The sequence below is a fragment of the Canis lupus genome, chromosome X, assembly GCF_048164855.1.
Source record: "Canis lupus baileyi chromosome X, mCanLup2.hap1, whole genome shotgun sequence".
Lineage (NCBI taxonomy): Eukaryota > Metazoa > Chordata > Mammalia > Carnivora > Canidae > Canis > Canis lupus.
Genome location: NC_132876.1, coordinates 100137222 through 100157722, shown reverse-complemented (window position 1 = coordinate 100157722; position 20501 = coordinate 100137222). Strand labels below are relative to the sequence as shown.

General features: G+C 36.4%; 1 protein-coding gene across 1 annotated transcript in view; it reads left to right on the top strand.

The window, feature by feature from the left end:
• The window catches only part of IL1RAPL1 (interleukin 1 receptor accessory protein like 1), a 1256301-nt gene that overhangs the window by 1056559 nt on the left and 179241 nt on the right, over nucleotides 1-20501 (top strand). The gene's annotated exons all lie outside the window — the stretch shown is intronic.

The window sequence follows — 20501 nt, the reverse complement described above, 5'->3', positions numbered from 1 at the left end:
TTTAAAGGTTTATTTCCTTTTAATGTCTCTTTAATTCTCCTTATTTAAAGCCTAGGCCTCAAACATCTATGGTTCTTATTACAAACTATAAAATATATGCTTAATGCCATTATTCCTTCTAAAAATTGTCTTGAATACTTATAGTTTAATCACACATCTTGCCTGTAACTAAATTTAACAATATATGTAAATTGTCAGAACTCTGGTAAAACAAAATGACTAAAATTATAATGTAATGATATAGCTTTTTAGCAATGGCTACATCATTTGTTTTGTAAAATTGTTTTATGTAGCTTTTTAAGTTCTATTTGTCCATTACGTGTATCTAATAAAATCAAACCAGAATTTAGATAGTGAATATGTTTAAAGCCAACAACCTTGGTGCCATCCTTCATTTTTCCTTTTCTCTTACCTCTGACATCTAATCCATCCAGTCCTACTGGTTATATCTCAGAATTGATGCTGTACCTGTCCATAGTCTTATGTCATCCACCTATTTCAAGCTTCCTCCCTGATCTCTCTATAATCCATTCTCCACCCAGCAGTGAAAGCCACTTCTTAAAGGTAAATCAGATTGAACTACTTTCATGCTTAAAAGTGCTCACTGACTTCCTGGAATCAAATGCCGGTTCCTTATCATGGTCAGCTAGTCCCTACATCAACTGGCTTCTGCTGCTTCTTCTCATCTCATATTTTGTCTTATCCCTCTCTGGTCACATACTGAGCTCATCTCCACCTTAGAGCTTTGGCTCTTGCTGTTCCTTTAGTTGCCCCAAAACTCTTTCCGTGCCTCATGGTTTCTCCCTATTCATCCCTCAGGTCAAAACTCAGATATCACCTCTCCAAAGAAGCCTCTAGCCATCCTGCCCAAATAAAGGTGTCCTCTATTATCTCCCAGTGCTGGTTATTTACTTCCAGTTGGCACCATCCAAAATTACTTGTTAATTTATTTGGTTGCTTCTTTGTTCCTTAAATCTCCATCTTCCCCAACCCCCTTTTAAACTTATTTTTTTACCCCCTTTTAAATTTAAAGAGAGGAAGACCCTTATCTTACTTGGTGCAGTAGCCAAGATCCTAAGTCAGAATCTGGCATTATAGTTCATGATCCCTAGAGATGTGCTGACTGTATTGTGTATTAATATGTCAAAATTCAAGGCATGTACTGAACAATTATTTTTTGAAGCATTGATTCTCATACATTTTCATCTGATATAACTTCTAGGTTACCTCACTCTACATGAATTGCCTCCCCTAAAACTGACTCCATGTTCTCAGGATTCTCTGCTTGTTAGAAATACTTTTCCTACCAGTAGAATTTAATTTTGGTAAAATGTTCAACAGGTCTTGAGTTACATTAATCATGCTGGGACTGCCTTTCAAATAAGGAGACCAGCCAACTGAATGATCATGTACTATGATATCAAGGGTTTTGAAAAGCATTATATCACTTCCTCCTACCTCCACCTCCCTTATGCCTGAAATCTTATGTTTAGAGTTTTATTTCTTTAGTTTACATCTGACCCATGTTAAGGTAGAAATGCTCCTGGAGAGATTAAACTAAATTCACTCAGGTGTTTATATTCTGAGGATCTAAAAGGATGTTTTGAGAAGGAAAAAGGACAAATATTAAATTACCAGGAAGCTGAGCTATAGGCAGAAAGAAGCACCTAGAGGGTGAGAACCATTCAGAACTCTCGATCTATTTATAAAGCAGGTAGGAAGGAGTGTAATGGAGTGTTATGGTCCTTTTCCTGGCTCTGCCAATAACTGTAAAATAAATTTGGACATGTTATTCAATCTTTATGTGAATAATTAAGAGTCTGAGCTGGGTGATCTCTAAATAATTCCAAGTTGATGACTCTATACTCAATAATTTTACCCATAATTAACCCTCTCCACTTCTCTTGAATAATGGAAAATGTGAGAGAGCTGATTTAATTAAAAGGTAATATGGTTTCCATAAATACAATAAGATGGGACAAAACAGTATCTTGAATTCAATTTTTAGTATACATATTTCATTCCACTTATATTTATAATGTTTCATTACACATATTCACAAACATGAATGTGTGTGTATATGCACACTCACATGTACAGTGCCTCCTTCACTGAGAAATTACAGCACCATTATCCACTCAGAGACACTGACTCAAAGAAGAATGAAACAGAAGATATTTCTCTTTTACACAGTGTCCAATAAGCCATCCCATTTTCTGATTTTCTTCATTATATTGCATTTTATTTATCAATATTAGTTTGAACCAGTATGCACAAAGCCATAGCAGGTTGAGAAGGTTAGCAGGAATTATCTATTTCTTTCTTAAACTCAGCCTCTTGTTGGAGAATTCATTCTTGGTGATTCTCTTTTTAATTTAATTTCCTTCCTTTCACCTACTCCCCTGGTTAATTTGTTAACATGGGGTCAATTGTAGGGATCCTGGCAACACAATAAGAACAATTGCTGTGGCACTAACAAAAGACTTAGTATTTTGTTAATATTTTTAAATTCTCAGTCAGGGTCACAATTATACTTATTACATTGTTACGCTTAATATACTTATTGCTTATTATATTTATTACAATAGTCGTGACCAAAAGAATGAGCCACAGATTCTGACTCTCAGGAGGCACTCAATAAATATTTGGTGAGTGAATGAATAAATGCAATGTTGAAATTAAAATACATCCTCAACATTTCAACAAAATACTTCATTAAAAAGCATGGGGGGGAACATGGGGTCAGAGGCTGTGCCCTGGAATGGTTATATATTTTCCCATAGCATGAGATCCTATCCTCATTAAAATGCATATAATGTGAAGCTATTGCTCCAGGAGGACCTGCTGTGTCCTATTGAAATTCTCCTCACCAATCTGTGGATTAGCTAGCAGTAGGGGAGGATAGGGCTGATGTTCCTCTGTGCCTGTGTATTTAAATGACTGAAGAAAAGAAGTAATAGGGATTAACATTCTGTTTTTACAAATGTAATTATAAGTTTAGCACCAGGACTTTATTTTTAGTGTATTCATCTGTGCATTATGAATGATATCTTCAGGTCATATCATTTTTGAATAGCGTTTTTAAATGCTTTTTCATATTCATTTTCCATTTTTGTGGAATTGTAGTAAATTCATCCAATTTACACATGAAATTAAAAATGTCATATGAAAACGAAAGAATTATTTTTGCAAGGTGAGTATAAATAAACCATCAAAACTTTAATATTAAGTGTTCAAAAAATAGTTTAAAGGCATAGTTAACTCAATCTGTTATTTCTCCAAGTAGATGCTTTAAATGTTTTAAACTTCTGGTGTAGGGATGCCTGGATGGCTCAGTGGTTTGGCGCCAGCCTTTGGCCCAGGGCGTAGTCCTGGAGTCCTGAGATCGAGTCCCACATCGGGCCCCCTGCATGGAGCCTGCTTCTCCCTCTGCCTGTGTCTCTGCCTCTCTCTCTCTCTCTCTCTCTCTTTCTCTCTGTCTCTCATGAATAAATAAATAAAAATGTTTTAAAAAAATTTGTAAATAAACTTCTGGTGTAAAAACTAACCTAGGTCAATTTGGCCATTTAGCAGTTTTAAGGTTCTTAGAGCAAACTTAGATATATAAAAATTAGTGAAAGGAAATAAAGGGGAAAGGAGTGAAAATATCAGTCAGGGTGACAAAACATGAGAGACACCTAACTCTGGGAAAAAAAACAAGGGGTAGTAGAAAGGGAGGTGGGCGGGGGGTTGGGGTGACTGAGTGACGGGCACTGAGGAGGGCACTTGGCGGGATGAGCACTGGGTGTTATGCTATATGTTGGCAAATTGAACTGCAATAAAAAAAAAAAGAATCCTACGGTTAGAGACAGGTGGAATGATCCATGGCAACCTACCAGGTGGTATGCTAAAATTAAAACAAGTCTTAGACCAAATAGACCAAACTCTGTCAAACATACCAAATTTAGTAGCATATAGGTACAGAAAAACAGTTACCAAGCTTAGGCATTTAAATTCTCACTCTCAATCCACAGGAACTTCCACTAAGTCTCCTTGCAAGATGGGTCCAATTTGAGGAACATTAGCCAGACATCTAGTCAGATCAGAGGACTGAATCTTCCATGGAATAGAATAGATGACAGACCAAAGGGAGTTTAGACCTAGATCTAATGCACTTATCTGAAGTTATTAGGCTCCTGGCTTTGCTGAGCGCATATGCTTCATTCATGGTAAGGCCCATAAAATCCATCTGGCCAAGTGAACATCTTGAATGCCACTCATCTCATCAATGAATGATTTTTTGAGCACTCTTTTTTTGAATTCATAAAACCTCTAGTGTAGATTTTGATAATGATACTTGAAATTCTTACATAAGCAGTTTTAAGTTGTGGATTTTTAATTTGGAAACTTAAAATGCTAACCACCTTATGTATTAATCAAAGTGAATTTATAGATACAGAATTCCCAGTGAAGTATTTTAAGGTATTTCACCACACCTATAACATAATGGCTTTTTAAATAGATTTTTAAACATTATAGCATAATATTATAGACTTCCTGCACATATTATTTCATATATATTTCTATTCCTCTCTATCATTATAGGAGCAGTAATCACAGAAAATGAGGTTACTTGAGCCGATGCCCCTTGTTTGTGTCATTTAAATGATGTTAAATTTCAACCATGTAAATTCTTAGATACATAAGTAATGCAAATTCTATAGGTGCCTGGAGTGATCTCTTCCAAATTTTAACTCTATTGACTGAACATAACAATCTCATATTTAGGAAAAATCTTGGCTGGTGAAGGAGACCCAAGTCTGAACTCAACTGAGTTCCTAAAAAGCTTTGGAAAGAAAACAGGGACAAATTAAATGTCTGCCTTTTCCCACAGAAGAACTCCCTGGATGAGACAGTGAGTGCTCATATTTCTTTCCCAAAGAAAAGTTGAAAGACATAGAACAGCTAGGTCTAGAAGTAGACTAAAAAGTCAAATTTTAGGGAACCTTCTCTATCCTGCTGAAGAGATACCTTAATGATAATACTGTGCTTTCCATCTTTCAGTTTACCCTTTGTGGAATGAGTGAAGTGGTTTGCTTTTCATTGGTCTATCAGTTCCTTTACAACCTTGGGAAGGGGATTTGATTCATATTCCTGTATCTCCTGCTTTCCTATAATAAGATACATACATATAAGAGCTTTGGAAATCAACAGAACTTTCCATTATACCTCTTTACAGGTAGAAGGTTCAGAATAAATCTTAGATTGAGTGCTTCCTAGGTGGAATCACTGAGTCTCCTACTACATACCTACAACTACCAAATTTTTATTTCTTACTCAGATTCTGCTGAACCAAGACTCATATATCCAAATGACTATTAGAAAACTTCTCCTGAAAATCTGGCAGTAAGCTCAACCGTAGCATTCAAAGCAAAAATAATGGTTTCTTGCTCAGCATCCCAAATGCCTTCCCGTTCATTCCTCTCTATCACAATTAATGTTTACAACACATTCACCATTATTCAAGCTAAACATCTGAGAGGCATTCTCTATTCTCTTTATCCCTTACACCCCACAGCTGATGAATCAACATTTTCTGTGAGCCGCAATTCACCATCTCTGCTGCTATTCTTCTAGTCTAAGCCTCCATCAACTCTCACCCAAAATGCAGTATTTTCCACCTACTAGCTCACTGTCTTTCTACTCTCACACTGCTTCTCTGGTCAACATAGCAACTGAATAATAATGAAAAGAGGGAGAAAGATCATATCATTCCCTTTATTAAAACCCTCTTATGGCTTATCTTTCCTTGTGGAATGATCCAGACCACTAGCAGTAGCCTACAAATCCCCCACACAGACTCTGGCCTCTCAGATCTTACCAGTTTCCTCCTTGCTCTGACCACATAGACTTTTCTTCTGTTCCAAACAGGAAGCCAGCATAGCCCAGCTTCAAGGCCTTTGCATTCACTGCTCCCTCTTCCTAGAAAGCTCTGGCCCCTAGTTTTTTGTCTAGTTTTTTGATATCCAAGTCTCAAGTCAGTTGCCATGCCATTGCAAGGACGTTCCTACCACCTTATCTCAGGGAGCTCAGCAACACCCCTAGCCAGCCACTCTCTACATCCTCACCTGCCTTCTAGCCTCTAGAGCATTTTTCATGAGCTAAAAGTTTCTTATTTGGTTAGTTACTTGCTTATTATCCCTTTATTCTGAATATAATATAAATTCCACAAAATCAAGCATCCTGCCTATCTTCAGCTCTACTCTATTTCCCTTGGCACAGAAAAGAAGTCTAATTTGTTGAATAAAAGAATAAAGGGGATCCCTGGGTGGCGCAGTGGTTTAGCGCCTGCCTTTGGCCCAGGGCGCGATCCTGGAGACCCGGGATCGAATCCCATGTCGGGCTCCCGGTGCATGGAGCCTGCTTCTCCCTCTGCCTGTGTGTCTCTGCCTCTCTTTCTCTCACTGTGTGCCTATCATAAAAAAAAAGAATAAAGACTCCCACCAGGCAAAGTCTTTTTAAAAAGGGGAGAATCAAAGTGACCTTTTACAGTATGGTTTAGGTCCTTGGTCTTATGCTGAGTTAGCAGAGCTGTTCTGAGAGCCCCAGAAAATAGAGCACCCTAATTAAATCCAACTCTGAATATATTAACTGCTCAAGGAGCCACCAAGGGGCCAATAGGATCAGAGTGTTTCTCATTCCCTCATGAGAAACATCTTTCTGTTTTATAAATCAATGCAGGAGGAAGAGGAGTGGCCTCATTTTCCATGACAAGAATGGCCTATGACAATTTGCAGTAGCATCTCCAAAGAAAATTCAAAGGTTCTCACTCAATATCAGAGTCCTAGGGCTCTGGTTCTCAACGTGTGGTTCCTGGACCAGAAGCATCAGCACCACTTGAGAACCTGTTAGAGATGCAAATTCTCAGGGCCCACTGCTGACTTGTAGAATCAGAAACTGAATCTGTTGGAGCAAGCTTTGTGCTAAAACATAAATAATACAGTGCTAGGGAAAAAAAATACAGTGCTAGGGCAACAGTGCCCAGCCTTGATTGCACTTAAAAATCACTGGCTGAGCTTTTAAAATTTCTCATGCCTGAAGCCCTCTTTAGCTAGAGTTTCTGATTTAGTTGGTGTGTCATAGACCAGGGCTCTGTCCTAAGTTCTTCTAGGTCATGCTGATCAATCTCCAAGGTTTGGAACCACTGCCCTAGTGTGGATGCAGGGTAATTGCAGATATATCCAGGTACTTGGCAGAGATTCCTCCTGAAAGGAGAATAAAACATGGAATTCAAAAATTGTTCACTTCACAATTTTACAATAAGGGAGAGGGGAAATGACTTGACCTAAAACACAGCATATGGTTATAAATGCTAGCATTGTATAGCCTCCTCCAAAGCATCAATTCATAGGGAAGCACATTAACGCAGTATAATGTTCAAAACCAAGTTCTGTGGTAAACATCTACTATAATAGAATGACTTATTCCAGAAGGGAAGTTTCATTTCAGGGGAGCTTATCATGATATCAAATATGTTTTGAGTTAATGAAAATGCAGGAAACACCAAGTTAACAGGGCAATTTTAAACCATAAAACCTAATATAACCGTACTAAGAATGACAATGCTCCACACAAAAGGAAGTCTCACAACCTGATTGACCAAATAGAGAATAACTAGGATGCTGTGTGGCATCTCCTTTGAAAAAGCTACATTGACTGGGAGAGGCAGGCTTCCTTAGACTATGATTATCTACTTCTTAATTAAAGTCAGAATGATTAAAACGAGATTACCCTTTATAAGGCCACAGAAATTGTTTGATAAAACTGTTGTGAGCCTCCAGACTCTCATTTCCATTGTTGTATTGCTTCCTTATAGTTGTTTTCAGAAAGGTTTACATAGAGGTTCTTCAAGTTATGTTTATAGATTTGCTTTCTTTTTTTAATAAATTTATTTTTTATTGGTGTTCAATTTGCCAACATATAGAATAACACCCAGTGCTCATCCCATCAAGTGCCCCCCTCAGTGCCCGTCACCCAGTCACCCCCACCCCCTGCCCACTTCCCCTTCCACCACCTCTAGTTCGTTTCCCCGAGTTAGGAGTCTCTCATGTTCTGTCTCCCTTTCTGATATTTCCCACTCATTTTTTCTCCTTCTAATTGTTGTTAGAAGGAAGATAAAGTTTCAATAACAGCAGAAAAGGTTTATTTTCACAATAAAAGCTTAATTTGTGTAATGTTTGAACTATTCCTTTTGATATAGATAACCCTGTTTTCGTTGCTTAATTTGGAATTATTTAGTTGAAAAACTAAAAGTCAATTACTAATGAAACAGAGTTACTATTTGTTTTTCTCATATTTATAGATATTTTATGAAATATAAAACCAGTCATTTCATTATAATTTTCTGAATTGAGTCTCCATAAGTGCTTTACTGAAAATTATATTTGATTAATAGTTCTTTTAAAAACTCTCATAAAATTTAGTTCTCAGTAACATTTTCTTTATATATAAAACTTGGTTGCTACTGTTGTATTGCTAAGAACTTTTGTTATGTCCCCTTAATTCATTAGGATGCCATGTTATGATTGGCTAAACCAACTAAGCCATTTACTAAACAGAGAATATTGGAAACATGCTCCATGCAGAGCATTGTGTTGCAAGCGGTTCAACTTTCTAATTTTGAAATCAGATTGGAAGCATAATACATTTAGAATATAAATACATATATCATATATGTACATTTAGAAAAGGTGGCTAGTTAAATTTACATTTTAGATAGTCAAAATTAAATAATATTGCAAATGTAGTTCCTCATTCACACTAGCTACATTTCCAATGCTCGATAGCCATATGTGCCTGGTAGCTGCTATATTGAACAGTGAAGATAAAGAACATTTCTGCCGCCACTGAAGTTTCTCCTGGGCAATGCTGTATAGGCTAGTTTGCGAGGAAACATATTTTTTAAAAAAGCATTGTTTTCTGGGACATTATAGGATCACTTTAAGAATTCTTAAATAGAATTAAATTAGATATTAAATAAGGAACTATAATGCCTCACATGGAATGTTTCTTGAAATAATTGACCTTCTAGGAGAGGAACCTAAGTACACAACACATACCATTTTCTTTCAGAGTTGGTTGCCTAGAGCTGTTGTATATCTCAAATTCATAACCAGTTCATAGGGGTTTTGAAGGTCATATTTTAAGTTCTACCCAATGTCCTTGAAGTACTAAGAAAGACAGATATTGCAGAAAGAGGGCACTTACTGAATTTTTACCAAAAGCACCAAAATGCCAATATTCCATTTATGAAATGTTTTATGGAGAAACTCCATAAATATCAGCTTTGAACTTAAACAGTAGTTTGTGATTCCTGCCCAATCAGTACTTCATTATAAGGTCATTCTGAGCAGCAGCAGGCCATGATCGCCATCTAGGTCAGATACTTCATGGTAGAGTCACAAGACCACATGTCCTCCAAACCACTCCCTAAACTAGATGCTACCTGCATTAACACAGAGCTCTATTCCTCATCATACCCACTTTATACCTGGTCCACGGCCAGCCAGCATGAACATAGACTGCCTCTCCAAGATTCTCATAATTTAATTATTCAGCTTGAATTATCATATGACTTCCTCCATCAAGGTTTACCTACCTTTAATTCTCTTCCTTTCCTTATTATAGGAGATTGATAACTCCAAATACACGTACACATTAACACACACAAAAGCCACATATATATACAAGAGCAGCAATGAAATTCATCCTGCCAAATCAGTAATATAGTTTTGTTTCTAAATATTTGTGATGCCTAAATGCCATAAGATACTCTGACCTTTAATTTAAAATTTAATTCAAAAAAGATTATTTGGGAAAAAAATCTCTGAATATTAGTTTAAAACTTAGAGAAGCACACATAAACAGCTTCATTCCTAGATTCAAGCAAGGCAAATATCTCCAAGTATTCTCTAATCTCTTCATGATTGTTTAACACAAAATGCTGTATCTCCTTTCCCACTAGACTGTATATATCTTAAAAGGTACAGATTATTGAAAAAGAAGGCAGGATAGAAAATATTGACACACTTTGGTCTGAAAATCTTCCCTTAATACATCGCATGTGTTTTTGAGACAGATGTTTGGAGGACATGTTTTTTAGGGCAGAACCAGCACAAGTGGAAAGCTATGCCTGGACACCTGTTAAGCCCTTCTGTGCCATCTGCTTACAGGAATGTACACATGACCTTAAAATAGTTGCTGCTTTTGGAGGTCATTTCACCAGGGTTGAGACTACAACTCCCACAACCGTTAAGACTTAAAAAGAGATTTATCTCAGAAGGCAGTGTTGTCTCCAAGCATGAGCTTCATTTTTATGAGCTAAGCTTGAAGTCCCTGACATTTGGAAATGACAGTGTGTCGGTGTGAGGTTCTTTCGAATAATCCTTCTAAGTTTTATCAGCTTTGCAAAATGTTACTAAGTGCCAGTATTCCATTTATGAAATGTTTTAACTGTTGAGAGTGTGATGTTGGCTGGAAACGGTAGCATCCTTAGCTAAGATTGATCAAAGATAGTTAAGTGACTGACTGTTAAACGTGGGATGGCAGTGGTGGTGTTCACTGGTTTTGGAGAGAAGTAAAAAGATTTCCTACTTATTGTTTTGAGATGTATGCTCAGTTTTGTATCTTTTAAAAGTTTTTACATCATAACATGTTTAAATTACTGTTTAGAATTAAAATGCATCAAGGAGATGTTTAGAAAAGTATTCATAGCTAAGAAATATAATTCAACTATTGAAAAAGGAATTTAATGACTTTTAATACATCTTAATATTAAATATTTATATGATCATGAATAACATTTGGGAATTTCATGAATGAATATCCCAAGAATGTGCATGTTCTTGTGTGTATGGATATGTATGTCTTTGTTTGATTTGGTCCCCAATGGGGACCATTGGCCAAATGTATGTCCCATTTCTTTGAACAGCTTGATTTATATATGCTTCATTGAAAGAAAATAGGCACAGAAATGTCTAGTAATGAGCTTCTAATAAACTCATCAGAGAAAAATTGTGATAGAGAAAGTGAGACTTAAGAAAGCAAGCTTGATGATGTCCCAGCTTGATTCTTATATGAGAATGAAAAAATATTTTAATTTAGCTTTTAAAATTATGATAACATTAATAGCAATAAAATACATGAATGCTTCTGAAACTACTTGAGGTTAAGTACCAGGTGTTTGATTCTGTTTTGCTTTAATTTCCAGGCCCGCAGGGACTAAAACTTTGGTAAAATATCATAAAAATGAATAATTGCAAGCAATATTTTTAAAAACAAAAGCATACAAAAATACAAGCCAGGTTTTTTTATTGTTTCCTTCAAATAACATTATCAAATTGCTTTAAAAGTTACCCTCACTTTATGTACTTATATTGAACAATAATAAAAAACTATTTGTAGACTGGCTCTGCTTTTTGGGCCACATATTTTTTTTTTAAGATTTAGTCATTTATTTTAGAGAGAGTGAGCAGGAGGAGGGACAGAGGGAGAGGGAGAGAATCTCAAGCAGACTATCCACTGGATGTGGAGCCTGATGCAGGGCTCAACCCAGAACCCTGAAATCATGATCTGAGTCGAAATCATAAGTCAGTCTCTTAGCCTTCTGAGCAACCCAGGACCCCAGAGCCAAAATTTAAATTGATTTGCTCTACATCGCTGTGTATTAAACTTGGTACATAGGCATATTCTCAGGGAATTAAGAGGTATCTACAGGAAAAATAATATATTTCTATATATATATATACACACATACATGTGTACAAATTTATTGTTTTTATTTTAGTGATAATTTTTGAAATGATTTAAGTGTTTTCTGTATTATCTGGCTGACGAGAAAGTACAGACACATGATGTAAGTTCCCATGTCTGTGTTTATGTTTACAATCAAGTCAGCAATAAATATTATTCTAAATGTCAAGTTCTGATGAATAAAAACAAGAGGAAGCTGAAGAATCTCATACTTTCAACAGTCACCTCTATTAAATAGGAAAGCTTGGCCTTGAATCCCAAGTCTTTTAACTCCTACTTTAATGTGCTTTATTTCAGTTTTAGGACAAATGCATACCAGAACTGAATTGGTTTACATGAATCTCTCATTTGAAATACATTTTATTATGTAAAATATATGGGAGAATAATAAAACTTGACCTTTCATTTCCACTGTTTTTTATTTTTTAATTTTTATTTATTCATGAGAGACAGAGAGAAAGAGAGAGAGGCACAAACATAGGCAGAAGGAGAAGCAGGCTCCATGCAGGGAGCCTGATGCGGACCTCGATCCTGGGACTCCAGGATCATGCCCTGGGCCAAAGGCAGGCGCTAAACCATTGAGCCACCCAGGTGTCCCTCACTGTTTTTTTCAATCACAACTTATATAACATTTTACCCAAAGTATACCACTTTTATTTGTATAATTGCACATTTTAGTGCAAAATTAGAAACCAATAACAGAAGGTTTGTGAAATCTACCTCGGACTCGCTATTTGTTTTGTTTTGTTTTTGGACTTACTGGTTTTTGGAACCCTGAGACAGAGGCTTCAGGGGAAGCATATTAAGTGCATAAAGCCCTGATTTATATTCTCAAGGTTTTAAATGCGCATTCTAGGTTTTTTTTGCAAGGGAGGAAGAAGAGTTACAAACATGTAAAATGCAGGATAAGAGCATATAAGTCAATGGGCCAATGTGTATGTCATAATTAAATGTACTAGGACTTCACAAAAGAGAAAACACAAGCTCAGTATGAATTGTCTTTATCAATGGTAATCTTACCAAAGAGCTTGACCAAACTTCAGTTTGAATTGTTTCTTTCTTTGGTTAAAAAATTAAATGAATAGTATTATTGTTTTAAGAACTCTCTTATGCTGACTTCCTAAACATTTATTGTAAAAGATTAAATAGAATTTTTTTATTTCTCACTAACTTATTAAGATTCTGGCAGTTAATTATTTTCCTTAACCATTGTAGTAAACTATTTCTTAAATAGATCTTTTATTTGTGGATTTGAGTTTTGCATACTCCTACTTTTTATATATTGTCATTCTACAAATGACAAAATACTACTTAATGAAGGATTTAAGAACAGATCAAATTATTTAACCTTCATTGCATTATTACACAGTGAAACATGCACTTCCATTTGTGCAATATGTCAATCACCATTCTGCTTTGACAAAGGGATTATGTTAAAACATTTTATCAATGGAGAATTCCCAGGGTCACATTGTAGCAGATGAGTTGCGATTGGTATAGATTTTACAGGCTTCTCATTTAAAATAGTTACACACAAATATATGCGTGGGCACACACACACACATACATGCACACACTACCTTGGAAATTTTCAAGCCAAGAGTGCAGTGCATGGTGCTAAAAACATTTTGGACACATGTCAGGCCTACATAAGTTTCTACCCATTGGAAAAGGGTCTATATTTAAATTTTCTAAATGGTATCTATTAATAATAACCATATGATCCTCCCAATAGATGCAGAAAAAAGCATTTGACAAAATACAGCATCCTTTGTTGATACAAACCCTCAAGAAAGTATGGATAGAAGGAGCATACCTTATCATAATAAAGGCCGTATACAAAAGGCTCACAGTTAATATCATCCTTAATAGGGAAAAACTCTCAGGTCAGGAACACAACAATGATGTCCACTCTCACTGCAGCTGTTCAACTAGTACTGGAAATCCTTCCCCAGCAATCCAAAAACAAAAATAAACAAAAGGCATCCTAATTGGCAAGGAGGAATTCAAACTTTCACTTTTCACAGATGACATGATATTCTATGTAGAAAACCTGAAAAACTCCACCAAAAAATTGCTAGAACTGATCCATGAATTTAACAAACTCACAGGATATTAAATCAGGGTACAGAAATCTATTGCATTTCTGTATACCAATAATGAAGCAGTGGAAAGAAAAATCAATGAATTAGTCCCATTTACAATTACACCAAAACCCACAAGACACCTAATAATAAGCCTAACCAAAGAGGTAAAAGATCTGTATGCTGAAAACTATAGAACACTTATGAAAGAAATTGAAGACCCAAAGAAATGGAAAAGCATTCCATGTTCATGAACTGGAAGAACAAATATTATTAAAATGTCTATATTACCTAAAACAATCAGTGCATTTCCTATCAAAATAACACCAACATTTTTCACACAACTAGAACAGTCCTAAAATTTGTGTGGAACCAGAAAAGATGCCAAATAGCCAAAGTAATGTTGTAAAAGCAAAGCACAGTAGGAGGCATCACAATCCCAGACTTCAAGCTATTTTACAAAGCTGTAGTCATCAAAACAGTGTGTTACTGGCACAAAACAGACACATAGATCAATGGAACAAAATGGAGAAACCATAAATAGACCCACAACTGTATGGCCAACTAATCTTCAGCAAAGTAGGCAAGAATATCCAATAGAAAAAAAGTCTCTTCAACAAATGGTGTTGGGAAAACTGGACAGCTATATGTAGAAGAATGAAACTGGACCACTTTCTTACACCATACACAAAAACAAATTCAGAATGTATGAAAGAAGGGCACCTGGGTGGCTCAGTTGGTTAAATGTCTGCCTTCAGCTCAAGACACGATCTCAGGATCCTGGGATCCAGCCCCACATTGGGCTTCCTGCTTGCTGGGAACCTGCTTCTCCCTCTCCTCCCTGCTCATGCACTCTCTCTCTCTCTCTCTCTCTCAAATAAATAAAATATTTTTTTAAAAAGTTCTTCAAAATAGATGAAAGACCTAAATGTGAGATAGGAAACCATCAACATCCCAGAGGAGAAAGCAGGCAGCAGCCTCTTTGACCTCAGCCACAGCAGCTTCTTGCTAGACACGTCTCCAGAGGGAAGGGAAACAAAAGCAAAAATGAACTATCAGGATCTCATCAAGAAAAAAAGCTTCTGCCAGTGAAGGAAACAATCAACAAAACTAAAAGGCAACTGATGGAATGGGAGGAGATATTTGCAAATTACTTATCAGATAAGGGATTAGTATCCAGAATCCATAAAGAACTCATCAAACTCAACACCCAAAAAATAAATAATCTAGTTAATAAGTAGGCAGAAGACATGAACAGACATTTCTCCAAAGAAGACATACAAATGGCTAACAGACATGAAAAAATGCTCAGCATCAATCATCAGGGAAATACAAATCAAAAGCATGATGAAATGGTACCTCATATCTGTCAGAATGGGCAAAATTAACAACTAAGGAAGCAACAGTTGCTGGCAAGGATGCAGAGAAAGGGGAACCTTTTTTGCACTGTTGGGAAAGCAAACTGGTACAGGCACTCTGGAAAACAGTACGGAGATTCCTTAAAAAGTTAAAAATAAGACTATGACCCTGCACTACTAAGTTTTTATCCAAAGAATATAAAAATACTGATTTGAAGAGGCACATGCATCCCAATTTTTATAGTAGCATTATCAACAATAGCCAAACTATGGAAAGAGCCCAAATGTCCATGAACTGACAAATGGATAAAGAAGATATGTTAGATATATACAACAGAATATTACTCAGCCATCAAAAAGAATGAAATCTTGCCATTTGCAATAACATGGATAGAACTAGAGTGTATTATACTAAGCGAAATAAGTCAGTAAGAGAAAGACAAATATCATGATTTCACTCATATGTGGAATTTAAGAAACAAAATGGATGAACATAGGGGAAGAGAAGGAAAAAAAAATAAGATAAAAACAGAGAGAGAGCCACACATTAGAGACTCAACTCTAGAGAACAAACAGGATTGCTGGAGAGGAGGGCAGGGGAATGCAGTAAATGGGTAATGGACATTAAGGAAGGCTATTGTTGGGATGAGCACTGGGTGTTATATGTAAGTGATAAATCACTAAATTGTATTCCTGAAACTACGCCATATGTTAACTAACTTGAATTTAAATAAATAAATAAATAAATAAACAAATAAATAAATAAATGGTATCAAAATTATTCTGCTTTGTAAGAGGAAAGGGGTTTTGTTTTTTGATGGCTCAAAGTAGCAACATGTTTCTGAAAATATATTTCCCCCAAAAGAGGTGAAAAGTTTCGAATACATCTTGGTGTTCTCAAAAAGAAGCAAGAATACATGATCACTATGAATTAAACAGCTGAGAGCACTAGAGAGAAACATTAGGGAGGAAGGGCAGAGACACAAAACAACTTGTCAAAATGAGAAAGGAATGCAAAGAAAACCAATGCAACCAAGATTCTAAAAGCTGCATTTAAAGGTATTATAATATGAAATAAGAGAAAGTTGACCAAATTGTACACGAATAAATGAAAAAATGTCTCCAGAATGCAAAACAAAAGAAAAATATATAGGAGAATGAGAGTTGTAGGGGATGGAGGTCTAACCTTGTAAATATATCTAATTCAGATGAAGAAATGAGAAGATGGAGAGGGGGTCAATATATCTGCAATAAACAGTTACAAAGATGGGGCAATAGTAATGCTCTCATTCTCATACTTGCTCTACACATACACAACAAACACATGCGTGCAGGCGTACACACACACACACACACTTGACTAGGAAAGTTGAAGGCATATGAAGGAAATTACAACCTTGACACATAGTGATAGGTAAATACTTAAATAAATGGAGATGTGTATGTATTCTTCAATGGGAAGACTAGTAAAAATATAAGAACAGCATAAAATTCCTCCAGAGGTTTCCAACCAAACTCAATTCTAATTACATACAACTTTTATCTTAAACTTGATGAAGTTTTTCTAAAGTGCATTTGAAATAAATAGTTAAGAATATATTTAAGAAGATTTTCTATTTCTTGGGTTCAAGATTCATGATTCAATCATGGTAACATGTCTTTTAGGAATCATCTGGGTTTTTTTCCTAAATTATCTGATTTGTTAGAATGTAATTGTTTATAGTAGTCTTTTATCACACTATGTATTTCTGTGGTTATCTGTTGCATTCCATTTCTCATTTTGGTTTTTGGGTCTCCTCTTTTTTTTTCCTCCATTAGCGTAAAGCATTGACAATTTTGTTTATTTTTTTGAATAAGTCATTACTTTCAATGTTATTCTTTTTTCTCGTTCTTTTTTACTTATTTCTGAGTTTTCTTTGTTATTTCCTTCCTCTACTAAATTTCACGTAAGTTTCTTCTTTTTCTGGTTCCTTGTGGTGTAAGGTTAAGCTGTTTATTTGAACTTTTTTTCTTAACGCAACCATTTATAGCATAAATTTCACTCTAACATCTGCTTTTGCTGAATCCCATAGGCTTTGGAATATTGTGTTTTCTTTTTCTTTTGTTTTGAGACATTTGATTTGTCTAAATTTAGATTTCTTATTTGGCCCATTGCTTGGGCAATAGTGTGTTGTTTAATATTAACATTAAATATTTAATATTTTTTAAAAGAATATAGTCAAATATTCATACCAAAAAATGTACTCTCTATACTATCATTTTAAATGGTGGTATGGTTTCCCATTTAAAAAAGGATATGTTTAAAATTTTAAAGTACTACAGGAGGACTTGCCATACTAAATGACAGTGTCATAGATTATAATCATTAAACAATATGGTAAAGTGGTAAGAGCAATATGAAGGTATACAAGATCCATAGCCCACATCTCCCATAGGAAAAAATATTTGGCAGCCGTTTATGGACAAAAATGCCTTTGTGGAAGCTTTTTTTATCTAGGTAGGAGGCTGCAGATCCTCAGTGGAGCACAGGATCAAGAAGGACCACTTTAAGAAGACTAAGGAGGCAGGCCTGTGCACTATCCTCCTGTAGACTGGCCTCCAGCCTCACTTATCTAGGGTCTTACCACTAGCTCCTTCCACCGAGGGACCTAGGAGGAGTCACAGCTGTCCATGTTGTGACTGGCAAAGGCCTACTGACCTTAGAACCTACTGTAGTTCCTGAAACATTATCATGACTCAGTTCCAGCCCTGCTCTACCACTGGTCCAAGACAGTTTTGCCCAGCTGGAAATCCATCCCAGGTAAGTGGCAGAAGTAGTGCCTGTAGGTACCCCTAGTAACAGGCTCACCAACCTGAAACCTGACTGCAGTCTGTGAAACAGTCTTATGACCCAGTTTCAGCCACATTATACCATAGTCTAAGGCAATCTTGCCCATCCAGGGACCCATCAAAGGGACTATACAGAAGCTATCTCCACAGACACCCCCAGTAATAAGCCTAATGACCTCAGACACAATGGTTCCTGAAACAGTCCCATGACCCAGCTTCACCTGCTCTCTACTGCAGTTCAGAAGCAGTCCTGTGTGCCAGGACCAGCCCATTGACATGACAAAAGCATACCCAAGAACCCACCAGAAGCAGAAGCCACACCCAAGTATGCTTCTGGTAACAGGCCTACCACCATGAATCCAACTGCAGAACCAGTAACAGCCATGGCACCTGGTTAGAGCCCTGCTTGGCTGCAATCCCAGAAGCAGTCCCATCAGCCCAGGTATTTGGCAGGAAAATCTTTTTGCTTTCCAAAACCAGTCTATAAAGATCGAAAGAAATGTCTCTTCCTTCAAATGCACAGACACCAATGCAAGGAAACGCAAATGACAAGATATCATGCAAACATGACACCACCATGGGAAACTAATAAAGCTCCAATAACCAACACTAAGATTCAGTTCCATGAACTGTGTGACAAAGAATTCAAAATAATTATCTCAAAGAAGCTCAATGAGCTACAAGAGAACACAGACAACCAGACAAAATCAAGAAAACAATACATGACCAAATGAAAATTTTACAAAGAAACAGAAACAATAAAAATGAACCAAAGAGAAATCTTGGTGCTGAAGAATACAGTGACTGAATTGAAAAATTCAAAAGAGAACTTCAACAGCAGATTTGAACATGCAGAAGAAAAATCAGTGTACTTAAAAGCAAGTCATTTAAAATTATCCAGTGGGTGGAACAAAAAGAAAAAAGCCTAAGAAGGAGTGAAAAGAGCCTATATGAATATGAGATACCATCCAAGGAACCAATATATGCATGAAGGGAATACTAGAAGGAACAGAGAATGAGAAAGAGGCAGAAAGCAGAGAATGGGAAAGAGGCAGAAAGCTTATTTAAAGAAATAATGAGAAAACATCTCCCTAATCTGGAGAAGGAAATGAACATCCAGATCTATAATGCCCAAAGAACTTCCAATAGGCTGAATTCAAGACAAATTCACTGAGACTCCAAGACACATTATATTGTCAGAAATGAAAGACAGACTTCCAGTTTCCAGTTCCACATGTAAGGAGCTTGGAAGCTGCCACTCCATCCTAAGACAAGTAAAAAGCTGAACAGGCTGAAAAATCAACAACTCTTTAAATTCCCATATGAGAGGTGAAGAAAGAGGACAAAGCACAACCCCCAAGACTGAATACACAGAAAGGCAAATACCAGGAGTCATGGCCTATCAGAACAGACACTCATGAGCAGAAACTATTAGAGAAACCAGTGCTATGTATGAAAACCTGACCTGTAATTGAAAAATCACTAGAGGTTTAGTGTTAGAATTAAAAAGTTCAGGAGACTCAAAAATGAGTGGGCCCACACAATTTTGTGAGATTTACCTCTAGTAGTTCAACAAGGTTCTCAAGTAAACATTGGAGAAAAATCTTTTTGTGCTTCTGGCTGGGGGAGGGCAGAAAGAATCATTTTAAATAAGCCAGAGTACTTTGTTCTTCTTCATAAGAACCAACCTTAGGATAAATGATTTCACAAATTCTAACCTATTGGGGTATCATCAGAGCCTAACTACCTGGAGGAGGCAAGTCAATAACTCCAGCCACCTTCAGCCTTCCACATGCAGAAGGGAAATACCCAACTCCAGCCCACTCTAGCCATGCTCTCTCACCTACAGTAGAGATAAAAATCTGAGAAACCCTTGGGAAGTTCACAAGAGGTATAGGCTCACTTAAGGACAGAAACCTAATCATAAGACTATAGAATGCTTCTGTCCTCCCCCGTACCTTACACCATATTACTAAAGGCTTATTTACAGTAGTTCCTTTTACCTGGTACCTCATGTCTGGCTATTAAGGAAAGAATTACGAGGCACAGTGAAAAGCAAAAAATAAAATTTGAAGAGACAGAACAGCATTAGAACCAGACATGGCAGAGATGTAAGAATTATCAGACTGGGAATTTAAAACAACTATGATTAATATAAGCACTCTAATGAATAAAGGAGACAACATACAAGAACAGATATGCAGCAATGATACAAGGGAAGAGAAGAAAAAGACACGCTACCCATACGGTGGTATAGTATCAATATTAGAAGGTGGACTTGTGTTAGTTGTAAATGTATATTAGACATTCTCAGGCAAGCACTAGAAAAAGTAAAAAGTGTAATAAGCCAGACAGAGATGGACAAATATGGTATGATCTCACTTATATGTGGAATTAAAAAAACATACAGGCTCATAGATACAGGGAACAGATTGAATAT